This window comes from Ranitomeya imitator, chromosome 4, assembly GCF_032444005.1.
Source record: "Ranitomeya imitator isolate aRanImi1 chromosome 4, aRanImi1.pri, whole genome shotgun sequence".
In the NCBI taxonomy this organism is placed as follows: Eukaryota; Metazoa; Chordata; class Amphibia; order Anura; family Dendrobatidae; genus Ranitomeya; species Ranitomeya imitator.
The window spans coordinates 255,093,041-255,109,935 of record NC_091285.1 but is presented as its reverse complement, the minus strand read 5'-3'; positions in this window follow the sequence as shown (position 1 = coordinate 255,109,935).

Genomic DNA, 16,895 nt, shown 5'->3' with positions numbered 1-16,895 from the left:
ATAAAACCAATTAGCGGCAATACAATTCTACATGCTAATAGCAGTCACCCATCTCACACTATAAAATCCATACCAGTGGGGGAGTTCACCAGGCTGAAACGAAATTGCAGCAAAAAAGAGGATCAATCAAAAGAGTTCCAGGAACTAAAAACCAAGCTAAAAGCTAGAAATTATCCAAATTGGACACTGAATAGGGCCATTAATATAGTGGAGAAAAAACAAAGGGAGGACCTTCTAGTCCCTTCTAAAATCAAAAAAGGTGCTAATGACAATAAAAATAAAAACAGAAAATATGCAAATAATTTACATTTATGTTTACAATTTTCCCCACAGTTTAATTTAATCAGAAATATTATTAATAACAGATTACCTATTCTATATGAAGATGAAGGGCTATCACATTTATTAAAGGATGGTGTAAATATAGTTGCTAGAAGGGCACAAACCATTGGTGATATAATTGCCCCTAATTCACTTCAATCTAAAACTAAATCTAAGTCCACTACTTGGTTAGACTGCAAGGGTTTCTTTAAATGCGGTACCGCAGCTTGCAGCACTTGTATTCATGCGCAGCTGGGAAATAAACTCTGGAACTCTGATAAATCTAAAAGCTATAATATAAATAGCTTTATAAATTGCCATACAAAAAATGTAGTCTATGAAATAGAGTGCACTACATGTCAGAAATCCTCTGAGGGCTGCACATCGCGCAAATTAAAAACTCGCATTACAGAGCACCTGAAAGATGTCAATATATGTAATATGACTAATAGAAATATATCAATGGCTGCAAAACATTTTCGTACGATGCATAATGGTGATACTTCATCCTTTAAAGTGCATGGCATAGAAAAAATCTATCCGCCTAATCGAGGAGAAGACATAAAAAGACGTCTACTCACAAGAGAGGCGTTCTGGATTTTTAATCTCAACACTCGATTTCCATCAGGGTTAAACAAAAGAAACGAATTATTATACTACTATTGCTAATTGTTTAGTGTTATTGTTTTAAATTGTATATTATACTCACATATGTGTTTGTAGGACCTTGTAGGACCTTTCACTAGAGATCATGTGATGTGGAGAGGGCGGAACCTTCTGTCTAGGAACACTATATGTGTAGCTTTTACTTGCAATGTAACACAGGCATGAGTAAGACCGATTCAGGTCGAAACGCGTAGCCTTATCTATTACAAACACCTGTCTGGTCCACCACATGTAAGGATTGTCTATTTTAACCATTTGGATTATTAAAGATTTCAAGTTTTTATCGGAGCTGGAGTATCTATTTTCTGTTGGATTTGCTGTTGCTGGACGTTTGGATCAAGACGGACTCTCGTGCTCCATTACTGCTGGTCTGGTTGATGAGCTGGCTTAGGCTTTTTAAGCCGCTTTTCGTATATATGTGCTATGAGGAAACAGTACTGGGAAATGGGGGGCTTGTATGGGCAATGGGGGGTATGTATGCGGAAACAGTACGGGGGATGGGTGTAGACATTATGGGGAGCAAATGTGGGAATGTATGCAGGCACAGTATGAGGAGCGATGTGAAAATTGTATGAGGACAGAGCACAGGGAGTGAGGGTGATGGGATGTGTGCAGACACATTATGGGGAGTCAGGTGCACAGGCAGTATAGAAAGCAAGGGGGTAAATATATGAGGAGACAGTATGGTGAACAGGAGGGATGTGAGAGGAGACAGTATGAGGAGGGAGGGGACTAGTGTGAGGAGACAGAATGGGGGGAGAAAAGTGAGTGGGCACTGAATAGAAACTGAGTAGTGGGTTCATAGCATGGGGGACAGTGTAAAGGCACAGCCAGGAGTGGACAGTATACCAAGGAGGGGGAGTGTGATGAGAGAGTACAGTATAAATACTGGGCCCTATGGGGGGACAGAGTGTGAGTGGACAGTGTGAAGAGGGGGCCGGTATGAAAAGGAGAGGTCAGTGTAAAGAGCATGTACCATATGAGGGACAGTGTGGGGGTCATGTTTTGTGCAGACAATATAGTGAGGGGCAATTTTTCATTCAGGAGTAGTGTTGAGCATTCCGATACCGCAAGTATCGGGTATCGGCCGATATTTGCGGTATCGGAATTCCGATACCGAATTCCGATACTTCCCGCGTATCGGATACCGGAATCGGAAGTTCCCAGAATTCAAACTGAACGCAGCAGCCAATGAGGAATGATTGGAAGTGTGGGCACATCCTGTTTAGCATGGTGGGCATGTAAGTACTGGCAAGGCTGTGATTGGCTGCTGAAATGATGTCACTCTGCACTATAAAAAACGCTGCCGCCATTTTGCGCTCACTCTGCTGTGATTTCAGTTAGGGACAGGACGCTGTGTTCTAACTGAGGGCCAGTTGAGCTAGCTAATTGCTTTATTTTCCTTTCCAAAGGCTAATTTAGCAAAACGCTGTGTGTTCTTCACTGTTCACCTTGCTCTTGCCTTGCAGCGCTGTTTTAACAGCGTTCTGCAAGGTCTCTGTGTGTGTGTGTGTGTGTGTGTGCAGCTCACTCTGTAGTCTGTGTGCAGCCATATACCCGGTTGTATTCAGCTCAGGGGGGGTTCACACTGCCTCACACAGTTGTCCTTTTTTGCTCATAGTGCAGCCTGCTGCACATTTTTTCTCAAATTTCCTATTAGTGTTTTTCCACCAGTCTCCAGCTAAATTGTGGAAAAACACTACATAGGATAACCTAGAGGGGGGTTTTTGGGCCTTGCAGCGCCGTTTACGGCTGTCTGCACGGTCTCCGTGTGAGCCCAGCTCGCCCTGTAGTCTGTGTGCAGCCATAGCCGGTTGGATTCAGCTCAGGGTTCGTTAATGGCTCATACCTTGAGAAAAATTTTCCTTTTTTTCAAATAGTGCAGCCTGTTTAAAAATGTAAAAAAAAATTCCCTATTAGTGTTTTTCCACCCGTCTCCAGCTAAATTGTGGAAAAACACTACATAGGATAACCTAGAGGGGGGTTTTTGGGCCTTGCAGCGCCGTTTACGGCTGTCTGCACAGTCTCCGTGTGAGCCCAGCTCGCCCTGTAGTCTGTGTGCAGCCATAGCCGGTTGGATTCAGCTCAGGGTTCGTTACTGGCTCATACCTTGAGAAAAATTTTCCTTTTTTTCAAATAGTGCAGCCTGTTTAAAATTTAAAAAAAAAAATTCCTATTAGTGTTTTTCCACCCGTCTCCAGCTAAATAGTGGAAAAACACTACATAGGATAACCTAGAGGGGGTTTATTGGGCCTTGCAGCGCTGTTTACGGCTGTCTGCACGGTCTCTGTGTGAGCGCAGCTCGCCCTGTAGTCTGTGTGCAGCCATAGCCGGTTGGATTCAGCTCAGGGTTCGTTACTGGCTCATACCTTGAGAAAAATTTTCCTTTTTTTCAAATAGTGCAGCCTGTTTAAAATTTTAAAAAAAAAATTCCTATTAGTGTCTTTCCACCTGTCTCCAGCTAAATAGTGGAAAAACACTACATAGGATAACCTAGAGGAGGGTTTTTTGGCCTTGCAGCGCCGTTTACGGCTGTCTGCACGGTCTCCGTGTGATTTAAACTAGCTCTGTAGCCCGATCTGCACAAAAAAAAAGTAAAGTTCACCAAACACAACTTAACACTTGTGTAGGCCACATTTGAAAAATAATAAAGTTTAGTCCACACTTTACAACATTAGTGTTTCTTACACCTGTTAGGAGGAGCATTTCAGGAATAAGCAAACTAAGGCCTTAGTACTTTTCTGCTTATCTTTATCTGTCAACCAAGATGAAGAGGGCAGGGAGTAAGGCACGTGGGCGTGGGCGCGGAGCAGGGAGAGGAGCAGGGAGAGGACGTGGTGATTCTGTGCCTGCTGCGGGCGCCGGTGACTCGTCGTCACTTAGTTTCAGCAGGGAACAGTCCTTCATGCGCAGCTTTGTCGGAGAGCGCCGTGCACCGCTGCTGCGTGAAGACCAAATTGAAGCCGTTGTCGGGTGGATGGCAGCTAATGCCTCGGCATCGACTTCAGTTAGTGCCACATCCTCTCAGGCACAGAGCACTGGAGAGCAGCCATCTGTCTCTTCACCACCTGCCAAATTGGCCAGGCAGTCAGAGAGCCCAGGACAGGAGCCGTCTCTACTTCTGTTCTCTGAATCTCTTGGCTTGGAAACAGGGGGCCAGCCAAGCAGCATTGGAGAAATGGAAGAAGAGGCAGTGTGCAGTGATGCCCAACAGCTTTTTCTCTCTGACTCTGAAGAGGCAGGTGGGCCAGTGCCTCCGGTGACCACAGCGCAGTACGCATCTGATGATGAAACTCAGGTGCCGCTTTCTGGTGCGTACTGTGCTGCCGAGACTACCCAGGAGGAGCAGTTGGTGGCAGAGGGTAGTGGAGATGATGAGGTCCTTGACCCATCGTGGCGTGAGGAACAGGAAGGTGGTGGGAGCAGCTCTGAGGAAGAGCTTCCCCTTACGGGCCAAAGAGGGAGAGGGAGGGGGAAGACTGCGGAGCCTGTAGCCTCCACTTTGGCACCCGTTAGGAGCCTGTCTCTTTCCAAAGCCAAAAAGGGCGCTCCCAAGACTTGCAGTGCCTGGTCCTTTTTTGACACAGTTGCAGATGACATTTGTTTTGTCAAATGCAAGCTGTGTCATCAGAAAGTAAAAAGAGGTAAAAATATCAGCAACCTCAATACCACAAATATGTGGAAACATGTGCGGACCAGGCACGCGGTGGAGTTACAGAAACAGACTGAAGATGTAGGCCAACCAACAGCGGCAGCTACCACCTCTTCAGCTCGTGTTGCCTCTTCCTCCAGCTCACGCACAGCTGGTTTGGCTTCCTCCCAGGATCGCCATGGAAGAACCTCTGGCACTGTTGTCCAGAGACCTTGTGTAATTCCACCCACAGCACCACCTTCCCAGTCATCCTCACACTCCCAGTCTACTCTACAGCCATCGGTAGTACAGGCATGGGAGAAAAGGCGGGCATTCTCGGCCAACCACCCCCGAGCACAGGCTCTGAATGCAGGCATTGCCAAACTGTTGTCCCTGGAAATGCTCTCGTTCAGGCTGGTGGAGACTGACAGCTTCCGTGACTTGATGGCATTGGCAGTCCCACAGTACAAGGTGCCCAGCCGCTTTTACTTCAGCAGGCAGGCTGTCCCTGCCCTGCACAGGCATGTTGAGGCAAACATAAAACATGCGCTACTGAACGCCGTCAGTAGCAAGGTCCACCTCACCACCGATGCGTGGACCAGTCAGCATGGACAGGGGCGATACGTTTCCCTCACTGCCCATTGGGTTAATGTTGTTGAGCCAGGTACAGATCGTGCGAGTGGCGCAGGACGTGTCCTGCCCACTCCAAGGATTGCAGGAATCCAGTCTGTACGCATCGACTCCTCCTCTTACACCAGTTCCTCAGATTCCTCTCTGCAGGATCCGTCACAGTCCACCTCCACATGGACCCGTGAACGTTTACCTATGACCGACATGAGCACAGCCGTGGCCAAACGTCAGCAGGCCGTCTTGAAACTAGTTTCATTGGGGCATCGAAGCCACACAGCGCAGGAGCTCTGGAATGCCATCAAGCAGGAGAGCGATGTGTGGTTACTGCCAGCGAATCTCCAGCCAGGCATGGTAGTGTGTGACAATGGCCGAAATCTGGTGGCAGCTTTGGCCCTTGGCAACCTCACTCACATCCCATGTCTGGCACATGTGCTCAATTTGGTTGTGCAGAGTTTTCTGAGGGACTATCCGGATCTTGATGCCCTGCTGCACAAGGTCCGCCTAGAGTGTGCTCACTTGCGGCGTTCCAGCTTGGCCAGATCCCGCATTGCTGCTCTGCAGCGCCGATTCCGCCTTCCGGAACACCGCATCATATGTGACCTACCTACCCGGTGGAATTCCACGTTACATATGTTGGAGCGGTTGTGTGAGCAGCAGCAAGCAGTTATGGAGTACCAGCTGCATCAGGCGCAAAGAAGTCGCAGTCAGCGCCGATCAGACTTCACAACCACAGAGTGGGCCACTATGAAGGACGTCTGCCAGGTTTTGCGTCCTTTTGATTATTCCACGCGGATGGCGAGTGCAGATGATGCACTAGTCAGCATGACTGTCCCCCTTATCTGCCTGCTTCAGCAAACTTTGCAAGGGTTAAGGGATGATGTTGTGGAAGAGGTGGAGGATGAGGAGTCACCTTTTCCATCAGCTTCTGGAGAGTCAGCGCCACGTGGTTCCTCACAAAGGGGTACGCAGGGGCCAATTTGTGAGGAGGATGAGGAGGAGTCAATGGAGGAGGAAGAGCTCCGTCCAGAGGAGGGAGCGACACAATTGTCCAGTGGTCAGTGTGTACAGCGAGGGTGGGGTGATGACGAGCGGGCAGAGATCATGTCTCAAGCAGGGGACAGCGTTTCTGGGCCAGTTGGCACTCTGCAGCACATGGTGGATTTCATGCTGCAGTGCCTGAGAAACGACCGCCGCATCGACCACATTCTCAACATGCCTGATTATTGGGTGTTCACCCTCCTCGATCCTCGCTACCGGCACAACGTCCAAAACCTCATCCCAGCGTTGACCCGGGAGCGTAAATTGCGGGAGTACCACGACACACTGGTGAACTCCATCATCTTCTCCTGTCCAACTGAGAGGAGTGCTGCTAGTGCTTTACAAAGCAGCTCAGTGCGTCGAGGCAGTGGGGGAGGCTCTGCCCAAAAAGGGAGCAGAAGCAGTGCCTCTGCCCAAGGCAAGCCCAGTATGGCACAACTCTGGCACACTTTTGTGTACCCGCCCCAAATGTCTACACCATCACCGCCGGCTCCAGTAAGCAGGAGGCAACGGTTCCGTCAGATGGTGACAGACTACATGGCTTGCCCTCTTACTGTACTCAAAGACGGCTCTTCCCCGTTCAAGTTTTGGGTCTCTAAGCTGGATACATGGCCAGAGCTAAGCCAGTATGCATTGGAGGTGCTGGCTTGCCCTGCGGCTAGTGTCTTATCGGAACGTGTCTTTAGTGCCGCAGGTGGTGTACTAACAGACCGTCGCATGCGACTGTCCTCCGATAACGTTGACCGGCTTACTTTCCTGAAAATGAACCAGGCCTGGATCTCGCAGGAATTTGCCACTCCTCTGCCTGATTAAGTAGTTGGGTGTCATCCAGGTCTCCTGCTGTGTTCATCTTTCTACCACCTGAACTGCTATTCCTGGGCTCCAACACCGCCAGTTGCGGCTCAGAAGTGCAGGCTGCACAGTAAAAACATACGACCCAGTGTTATTGTGTTTCAGTAACGTCAGCTGATCCCCAGCTGTGTAGCCGGCAATGTGTCCTGCGACCGCCACGCTGGCACAACAACTTAAATGTAAGGGAACCTGTCCCCCCCCCCCATCGTTTGTTACTGAAAGAGCCATCTTGTGCAGCAGTAATGCTGCACAAGGAAAAGGTAGCTCTTTTGGTTTAGCTCCTTGCACACGCAGAACTTAACACTTACAAAATGTGTTCACTGATACCGTTATACCGTCCCGGAGCTGGGACTTTCCTTCGTAATGTGACGCAGCACAGCCGTCATTCCTACCCCCTTGGTGCCATACGCCTCCTCAGCGTTGTTTTAAGCTGTCACGGAGCCTGCGCTGTTCTGTTATCCCTTGGGCATGCCCTATTTGCGCTGCCTGTCTTCTGACTTAATATGGTGTCAGGCTGGCTGCGCCTGTGTGGCCGCGCTGCCCGAGATCCCGCCTCGCAGTGTCTTCTGATTTAGTCACACTGCGGGCCTGGGATCCATGGGCATGCGCAGTGCATATACTAGCCTCTCACTCCCCTTCTTCACGCTTCTTCAGACTAGGCGGCGTCAGCTGATCCCTAATAGCATGCCACGGCCGTGACGCCGCACAGTCTGAAGAAGCAGGAAGGAGGTGAGTGAGAGGCGATGATATGCACTGCGCATGCCCATGGATCCAAGGCCCGCAGTGGGATTACGTTAGACGAGACTGCGAGGTGGGATCTGGAGCAGCGTGGACGCACAGGCACTGACAGCCTGACACCAAATTATGTCAGAAGACAGGCAGCGCTAATTGGGCATGGCCAAGGGCTAACAGAACAGCGCAGGCTCCGTGACAGCTTAAAACAACGCTGAGGAGGCAGCGCACGGCACCAAGGGGATAGGAATGACAGCTGTGCTGTGTACCATTACGAAGGAAATTTGCACCTCCGGGACAGTTGAACGGTATAAGGGGACACATTTTTAGTGTTTACTTCAGTGTTTGCAAGGAGCATAATTAAAAGAGCAACCTTTTCCTTTTGCATCCTTAGTGCTACACAAGATGGCTCTTTCAGCTACAAACGTCTTGGGGGGGGGGTTAAAGGTTCCCTTTCAACTTGCTCCAATCAGGCTTCGGCTTACACTCTGTTCCTCTGCTCCTCCTGCTGACCCTGGGCTCTAACACCGCCAGTTGGTGCCTGGAAGTGCTGTGTGCACAGTTAACAGTCGCTCCTCTGTTATTGGGGTTCAGTAACGTCAGCTGATCCCCAGCTGTGTGTGCGGCAATACCTCCAATCTGCTCCTCCTGCTGTCCCTGGGCTCTAACACCGCCAGTTGGTGCCTGGAAGTGCTGTCTGCACAGTCAACAGTCACTCCTCTGTTATTGGGGTTCAGTAACGTCAGCTGATCCCCAGCTGTGTATCCGGCAACGTGTCATGCGACCGCCACGCTGGCACACCTAAAATGTAAGGGGACCTGTCCCCCCCCCCCTAGGCGTTTGTTACTGAAAGAGCCACCATGTGCAGCACTAATACTGCACAAGGGAAAGGTCGCTCTTGAAATTATGCTCCTTGCAAACGCTGAACTACACACTCATGTAATGTGTCCCCTCACACCATCCAACCGTCCCGGAGGTTGGACTTTCCTTTGTAATGTGACGCAGCACAGCCGTCATTGCTACCCCCTTGCCACCGTGCGCTGGCTCCTTAGCGTTGTTTGATTCCGTCATGGACCCTGCGCTGTTATGTTATCCCTTGGCCATGCACAGTTTGCGCTGCCCGTCCTCTGACATCATTTGTTGTCGTCCTGGCTGCGCCTGTGCGTCCACGCTGCCCGAAATCCCACCTCGCAGTGTCGTCTAATGTGATCCCACAGTGGGCCTGGTATCCATGGCCATGCGTAGTGCATATACTAGCCTCTCACTCCCCTTCTTCACGCTTCTTCAGACTAGGTGGCGTCAGCTGATCCCTAATAGCATGCCACGGCCGTGACGCCGCACAGTCTGAAGAAGCAGGAAGGAGGTGAGTGAGAGGCAATGATATGCACTGCGCATGCCCATGGATCCATGGCCCGCAGTGGGACTACATTAGATGACACTGCAAGGTTGAATCTCGGGCAGCTTGGACGCACAGGCACTGCCAGCCTGACACCTACATGATGTCAGAAGACGGGCACCGCTAACTGTGCATGGCCAAGGGATAACATTACAGCGCGGGCTCCGTGACAGAACCAAACAACGTTGAGGAGGTGGCGCACGGCACCAAGGGGGTTGGAATGACGGCTTTGCTGTGTCACATTACAAAGGAAAGTCCCACTTCCGGGACGGTTTGACAGTGTGAGGGGACACATTATATAAGTGTGTACTTCAGCGTTTGCAAGGAGCATAATTTTCGGAGTCACCATTTTCCATGTGCAGTATTACTGCTGTACAAGATGGCTCTTTCAGCAACAAATGCCTGGGGGGGGGGGTTAAAGGTTCCCTTTCAACTTGCTCCACTGCAGGCTTCGGCCTACACTCTGCTCCTCTTTGATTCCCTGGGTGTCAATACTGTCAGTTGCCACCTGGAAGTGTTGTCTACACAGAAAAAATACTAGGTGATGTGTCAGTGGGGTTCAGCACCGCCAGCTGTTCCCCTGCTGTGTAGTCGGCAACGTGTCCAGCACAAGCCACGCTGGCACAACAGAACAAAAGCTGCCACCAGTGCAGGCTTCGGCCTACACTCTGCTCCTCTCCTCCTCCTGCTGACCCTGGGCTTAAACACCGCTAGTTTTTGCCCGGAAGTGCTAGCTGCACAGAGAAAAACAGCCAATGTGTTAGTGGGGTTCAGCAACGCCAGCTGTTCCCCTGCTGTGTAGCCGGCAACGTGACCTGCAAACGCCACGCAGGCACATGAACAGCCCCACCCCCCCAGGTGTTTCTATGTATAACAGCCACCTAGTACAGCAGTACTGCTGCATTTGTACAAGGTGGCTTTTTTTTTTATCCTTGCCCACGTAGAATTAAACACGTAAAATATGTGTCTCATTACAGACCATTACAATGTCCCTGAGGTGTGACTTTCCTTTTTAATGACACGCACCACCCCCCTTGGTAGCGCTGCCTGTCTTCTGACATCATTGGTTGGCTGCCTGTGCCTGTGCGTCCGCCCTGCCCGACACAACCCCCCTCGTTTCATATATTTTGGCTGCGAGGGTGTGATTGATGGGCATGTGCAGTGCATATGTTCGCCTGTCTTAACTCATCTCCTTCCGCCTTCTTCAGACTGTGCGGCCTCCTGGCCGTGGTAGGCGATAAGGGATCAGCTGAGGCCGCCCAGTCTGAAGCAGGTGTAAGGACATGTGTGAGCGGCAAACATATTTACTGCACAAGGCCACGAATCCCAGCCTGGGATTCATATCCATTGCTAACCGCAACGGCCAACATGAAATGAGGTGAGAAGACAGGCAGCGCTCACAGCGCATGGCCAAGGGATCACAATAGCGCAGACTCCTGTACAGCTAATACAACACTCAGGAATCTGCGCCCAGCACCTAGGTGTAAATTTTGACACCTGTGCTGCGTCTCCTTAAAAAGACAAGTCACGCCTCCACTACTGTTTGACAGTATAATGGGCTAAATAGTGTACGTGTTTTATTCAGCGTGTGCAAGGAGCAAACTAAATAGAGCAACCTTTTACTTGTGCAGCATTAATGCTGCACAAGGTGCGGCTCTTGTACCTTGCAACACCTGAGGGGGGGTTAAAGGTTACCTTTGAAATTGGTTCAACTAGGCTTCGGCCTACACTCTGCTCCTCTCCTCCTCCTGCTGACCCTGGGCTCTAACACCGCTAGTTTTTGCCCGGAAATGCGAGCTTCACAGAGAAAAACACCAGCCAATGTGTTAGTGGGGTTCAGCACCGCCAGCTGTTCCCCTGCTGTGTAGCCGGCATCGTGTCCAGCACAAGCCACGCTGGCACAACCGACCAAAAGCTGCCACCAGTGCAGGCTTCGGCCTACACTTTGCTCCTCTCCTCCTCCTGCTGCCCCTGGGCTCAAACACCGCTAGTTTTTGCCCGGAAATGCGAGCTTCACAGAGAAAAACAACAGCCAATGTGTTAGTGGGGTTCAGCAACGCCAGCTGTTCCCCTGCTGTGTAGCCGGCATCGTGTCCAGCACAAGCCACGCTGGCACAACCGACCAAAAGCTGCCACCAGTGCAGGCTTCGGCCTACACTTTTCTCCTCTCCTCCTCCTGCTGACCCTGGGCTCTAACACCGCCAGTTTTTGCCCGGACATGCGAGCTGCACAGAGAAAAACACCAGTCAATGTGTCAGTGGGGTTCAGCAACGCCAGCTGTTCCCCTGCTGTGTAGCTGGCAACGTGTCCTGCAAACGCCACGCAGGCACATGAACTGAAATTGAAGGAAGCCTGCCCGCCACCCCCAGGTGTTTCTATGTATAACAGCCACCTTGTACAGCAGTACTGCTGCATTTGTACAAGGTGGCAGACTTTTTCTCCTTGCCCACGTTTAATTAAACACGTACTAAATGTGTCTCATTGAGACCATTCCACTGTCCCTGAGGTGTGACTTTCCTTTCTAATGATACGCAGCACCACCCTTGTTAGCGCTGCCCGTCTTTTGACATCATTGGTTAGCTGGCTGCGCCTGTGCGTCTGCCCTGCTCGAAACAACGCCCCTCGGTGTCTAATTTTTTTGGACAACGAGGATGTGATTGATGGGCATGTGCAGTGCATATGTTTGCCTGTGTTCACTCATCTCCTTCCACCTTCTTCAGACTGGGTGGCCTCATGACTGCGGCATGCGATAAGGGATCAGATGAGGCCGCCCAGTCTGAAGCAGGTGTAAGGACATGTGTGAGCGGCAAACATATTTACTGCAGAAGGCCACGAATCCCAGCCACGCAGTGTGATTTTTAGAAAACACACTGTGGGTCTGGGATTCATGTCCATCGCTAACCGCAACGGCCGACATGAAATGAGGTCAGAAGACAGGAAGCGCTCACAGCGCATGGCCAAGGGATAACAAGAGCGCAGACTCCTGTACAGCAAATAACAACGCTCAGGAAGCTGCGCCCATGCACCAAGGTGTTATTTTCGACACCTGTGCTGCTTTTCTTTAAAAAGACAAGTCACGCCTCCACTACTGTTCTACAGTAGAATGGGCTAAATAGTGTACGTGTTTTATTCAGCGTGTGCAAGGAGCAAAATTAAGAGAGCAACCTTTTACTTGTGCAGCATTAATGATGCACAAGGTGTTGCTCTTGTACCTTGCTACACCTGAGGGGGGGTTAAAGGTTACCTTTGAAATTGGTTCAACTAGGCTTCGGCCTACACTCTGCTCCTCTCCTCCTCCTGCTGACCCTGGGCTATAACACCGCCAGTTGTAGCCTGGAAGTGCTAGCTGCACAGAGAAAAACACCCGCCAATGTGATAGTGGGGTTCAGCACCGCCAGCTGTTCCCCTGCTGTGTAGCCGGCATCGTGTCCAGCACAAGCCACGCTGGCACAACTGACCAAAAGCTGCCACCAGTGCAGGCTTCGGCCTACACTCTGCTCCTCTCCTCCTCCTGCTGCCCCTGGGCTCAAACACCGCTAGTTTTTGCCCGGAAATGCGAGCTGCACAGAGAAAAAAAACAGCCAATGTGTTAGTGGGGTTCAGCACCGCCAGCTGTTCCCCTGCTGTGTAGCCTGCATCGTGTCCAGCACAAGCCACGCTGGCACAACTGACCAAAAGCTGCCACCAGTGCTGGCTTCGGCCTACACTCTGCTCCTCTCCTCCTCCTGCTGACCCTGTGCTCTAACAACGCTAGTTTTTGCCCGGAATTGCTAGCTGCACAGAGAAAAACACCTGCCAATGTGTTAGTGGGGTTCAGCACCGCCAGCTGTTCCCCTGCTGTGTAGCCGGCAACGTGACCTGCAAACGCCACGCAGGCACATGAACTGAAATTGAAGTGAGCCTGCCCCCCACCCCCAGGTGTTTCTATGTATAACAGCCACCTTGTACAGCAGTACTGCTGCATTTGTACAAGGTGGCTGACTTTTTCTCCTTGCCCACGTGGAACTCAACACGTACAAAATGTGTCTCATTAGAGACCATTACAATGTCCCTGAGGTGTGACTTTCCTTTTTAATGACACGCAGCACCCCCATTGTTAGCGCTGCCCGTCTTCAGACATCATTGGTTGGCTGGCTGTGCCTGTGCGTCCGCCCTGCCCGACACAACGCCCCTCGTTGTCTCATATATTTTGACTGCGAGGGTGTGATTGATGGGCACGAGCAGTGCATATGTTCGCCTGTATTCACTCCCCTCCTTCCGCCTTCTTCAGACTGTGCGGTCTCATGGCCGTGGCAGGCAATAAGGGATCAGCTGAGGCCGCCCAGTCTGAAGCAGGTGTAAGGACATGTGTGAGCGGCGAACATATTTACTGCACAAGGCCACGAATCCCAGCACCGCAGTGTGACTTTATGGAAAGGCAGTGTGGTTCTGGGATTTATGGCCATCGTTAACCGCAGCGGCCAACATGAAATGAGGTCATAAGACGGCCTGCACTAACAGGGTATTGCCAAGGGATAACACAAGAGCGCACTCTCCTGTACTGCAAATAACAACGGTAAGGAGTCTGCGCCCAGCACCTAGGTGTAAATTTTGACACCAGTGCTGCGTCTTCTTCAAAAGAAAAGTCACGCCTCCACTACTGTTTGACAGTATAATGGGCTAAATAGTGTACGTGTTTTATTCAGCGTGTGCAAGGAGCAAAATGAAGAGAGCAACCTTAGACTTGTGCAGCATTAATGCTGTTCAAGGTGTTGCTCTTGTACCTTGCAACACCTGAGGGGTGGTTAAAGGTTTCCTTTGAAATTGGTTCAACTAGGCTTCGGCCTACACTCTGCTCCTCTCCTCCTCCTGCTGACCCTGGGCTCTAACACTGCCAGTTTTTGCCCGGACGTGCTAGCTGCACAGAGAAAAACACCAGCCAATGTGTTAGTGGGGTTCAGCACCGCCAGCTGTTCCCCAGCTGTGTAGCCGGCAACGTGACCTGCAAACGCCACGCATGCACAACAGAACAAAAGCTGCCACCAGTGCAGGCTTCGGCCTACACTCTGCTCCTCTCCTCCTCCTGCTGACCCTGGGCTCTAGCACCGCTAGTTTTTGCCCGGAAATGCGAGCTTCACAGAGAAAAACAACAGCCAATGTGTTAGTGGGGTTCAGCACCGCCAGCTGTTCCCCTGATGTGTAGCCGGCATCGTGTCCAGCACAAGCCACTCTGGCACAACCGACCAAAAGCTGCCACCAGTGCAGGCTTCAGCCTACACTTTGCTCCTCTCCTCCTCCTGCTGACCCTGGGCTCTAACACCGCTAGTTTTTGCCCGGAAATGCGAGCTTCACAGAGAAGAACAACAGCCAATGTGTTAGTGGGGTTCAGCACCGCCAGCTGTTCCCCTGCTGTGAAGCTGGCAACGTGTCCTGCAAACGCCACGCAGGCACATGAACTGAAATTGAAGGAAGCCTGCCCCCCACCCCCAGGTGTTTCTATGTATAACAGCCACCTTGTACAGCAGTACTGCTGCATTTGTACAAGGTGGCTGACTTTTTCTAATTGCCCACATGGAACTCAACACGTACAAAATGTGTCTCATTGAGACCATTCAACTGTCCCTGAGGTGTGACTTTCCTTTCTAATGATACGCAGCACCACCCTTGGTAGCGCTGCCCGTCTTCTGACATCATTGGTTGGCTGCCTGTGCCTATGCGTCCGCCCTGCCCAACACAACGCCCCTCGTTATCTCATATATTTTGGCTGCGAGGGTGTTATTGATGGGCATGTGCAGTGCATATGTTCGCCTGTCTTAACTCATCTCCTTCCGCCTTCTTCAGACTGTGCGGCCTCATGGCCGCGGCATGCGATAAGGGATCAGATGAGGCCGCCCAGTCTGAAGTAGGTGTAAGGACATGTGTGAGCGGCAAACATATTAACTGCACAAGGGCACGAATCCCAGCCACGCAGTGTGATTTTTTCCAAACACACTGTGGGTCTGGGATTCATGTCCACCGCTAACCGCATCGGCCAACATGAAATGAGGTCAGAAGACAGGAAGCGCTCACAGCGCATGGCCAAGGGATAACAAGAGCGCAGACTCCTGTACAGCAAATAACAACGCTCAGGAAGCTGCGCCCATGCACCAAGGTGTTATTTTCAACACCTGAGCTGCTTTTCTTTAAAAAGACAAGTCACACCTCCACTACTGTTTAACAGTAGAATGGGCTAAATAGTGTACGTGTTTTATTCAGCGTGTGCAAGGAGCAAACTAAATAGAGCAACCTTTTACTTGTGCAGCATTAATGCTGCACAAGGTGTGGCTCTTGTACCTTGCAACACCTGAGGGGGGGTTAAAGGTTACCTTTGAAATTGGTTCAACTAGGCTTCGGCCTACACTCTGCTCCTCTCCTCCTCCTGCTGACCCTGGGCTCTAACACCGCCAGTTTGTGCCCGGACGTGCTAGCTGCACAGAGAAAAACACCAGCCAATGTGTTAGTGGGGTTCAGCACCGCCAGCTGTTCCCCAGCTGTGTAGCCGGCAACGTGACCTGCAAACGCCACGCAGGCACAACAGAACAAAAGCTGCCACCAGTGCAGGCTTCGGCCTACACTCTGCTCCTCTCCTCCTCCTGCTGACCCTGGGCTCATAACACCGCCAGTTTTAGCCTGGAAGTGCTAGCTGCACAGAGAAAAACACCAGCCAATGTGTCAGTGGGGTTCAGCACCACCAGCTGTTCCCCAGCTGTGTAGCCGGCAACGTGCCCTGCAACGCCATGCAGGCACATGAACTGAAATTGAAGGGAGCCTGCCCCCCACCCCCAGGTGTTTCTATGTATAACAGCCACCTTGTTCAGCAGTACTGCTGCATTTCTACAAGGTGGCTGACTTTTTCTCCTTGCCCACGTGGAACTCAATACGTACAAAATGTGTCTTATTGAGACCATTCCACTGTCCCTGAGGTGTGACTTTCCTTTGTAATGATACGCAGCACCCCCCTTGGTAGCGATTCCCGTCTTTTGACATCATGGTTAGCTGGCTGCGCCTGTGCATCCGCCCTGCATGAAACAACGCCCCTCGTTGTCTTATTTATTTTGTCAGCGAGGGTGTGGTTTATGGGCACGAGCAGTGCATATGTTCGCCTGTCGTCACTCATCTCCTTCCGCCTTCTTCAGACTGTGCGGCCTCCTGGCCGCGGCATGCGAAAAGGGATCAGCAGAGGCCGCCCAGTCTGAAGCAGGTGTAAGGACGTGTGTGAGCGTCGAAAATATTTACTGCTCAAGGCCACGAATCCCAGCACCGCAGTGTGACTTTATGAAAAGGCTGTGTGGGTCTGGGATTTATGGCCATCATTAACCGCAGCGGCCAACATGAAATGAGGTCATAAGACGGGCAGCGCTAAGAGGGCATTGCCAAGGGATAACACAAGAGCGCAGACTCCTGTACAGCAAAAAACAACGCTCAGGAAGCTGCGCCAAGCACAAAGGCGTTATTTGGGACACCTATGCTGCGTCTCCTTAAAAATACAAGTCACGCCTCAACTACAGTTTGACTGTAGAATGGGCTAAATTGTGTACGTGTTGCATTCAGCGTGTGCAAGTAGACAAATTAATAGAGCAACCTTTTCTTGTGCAGCATTAATGCTGCACA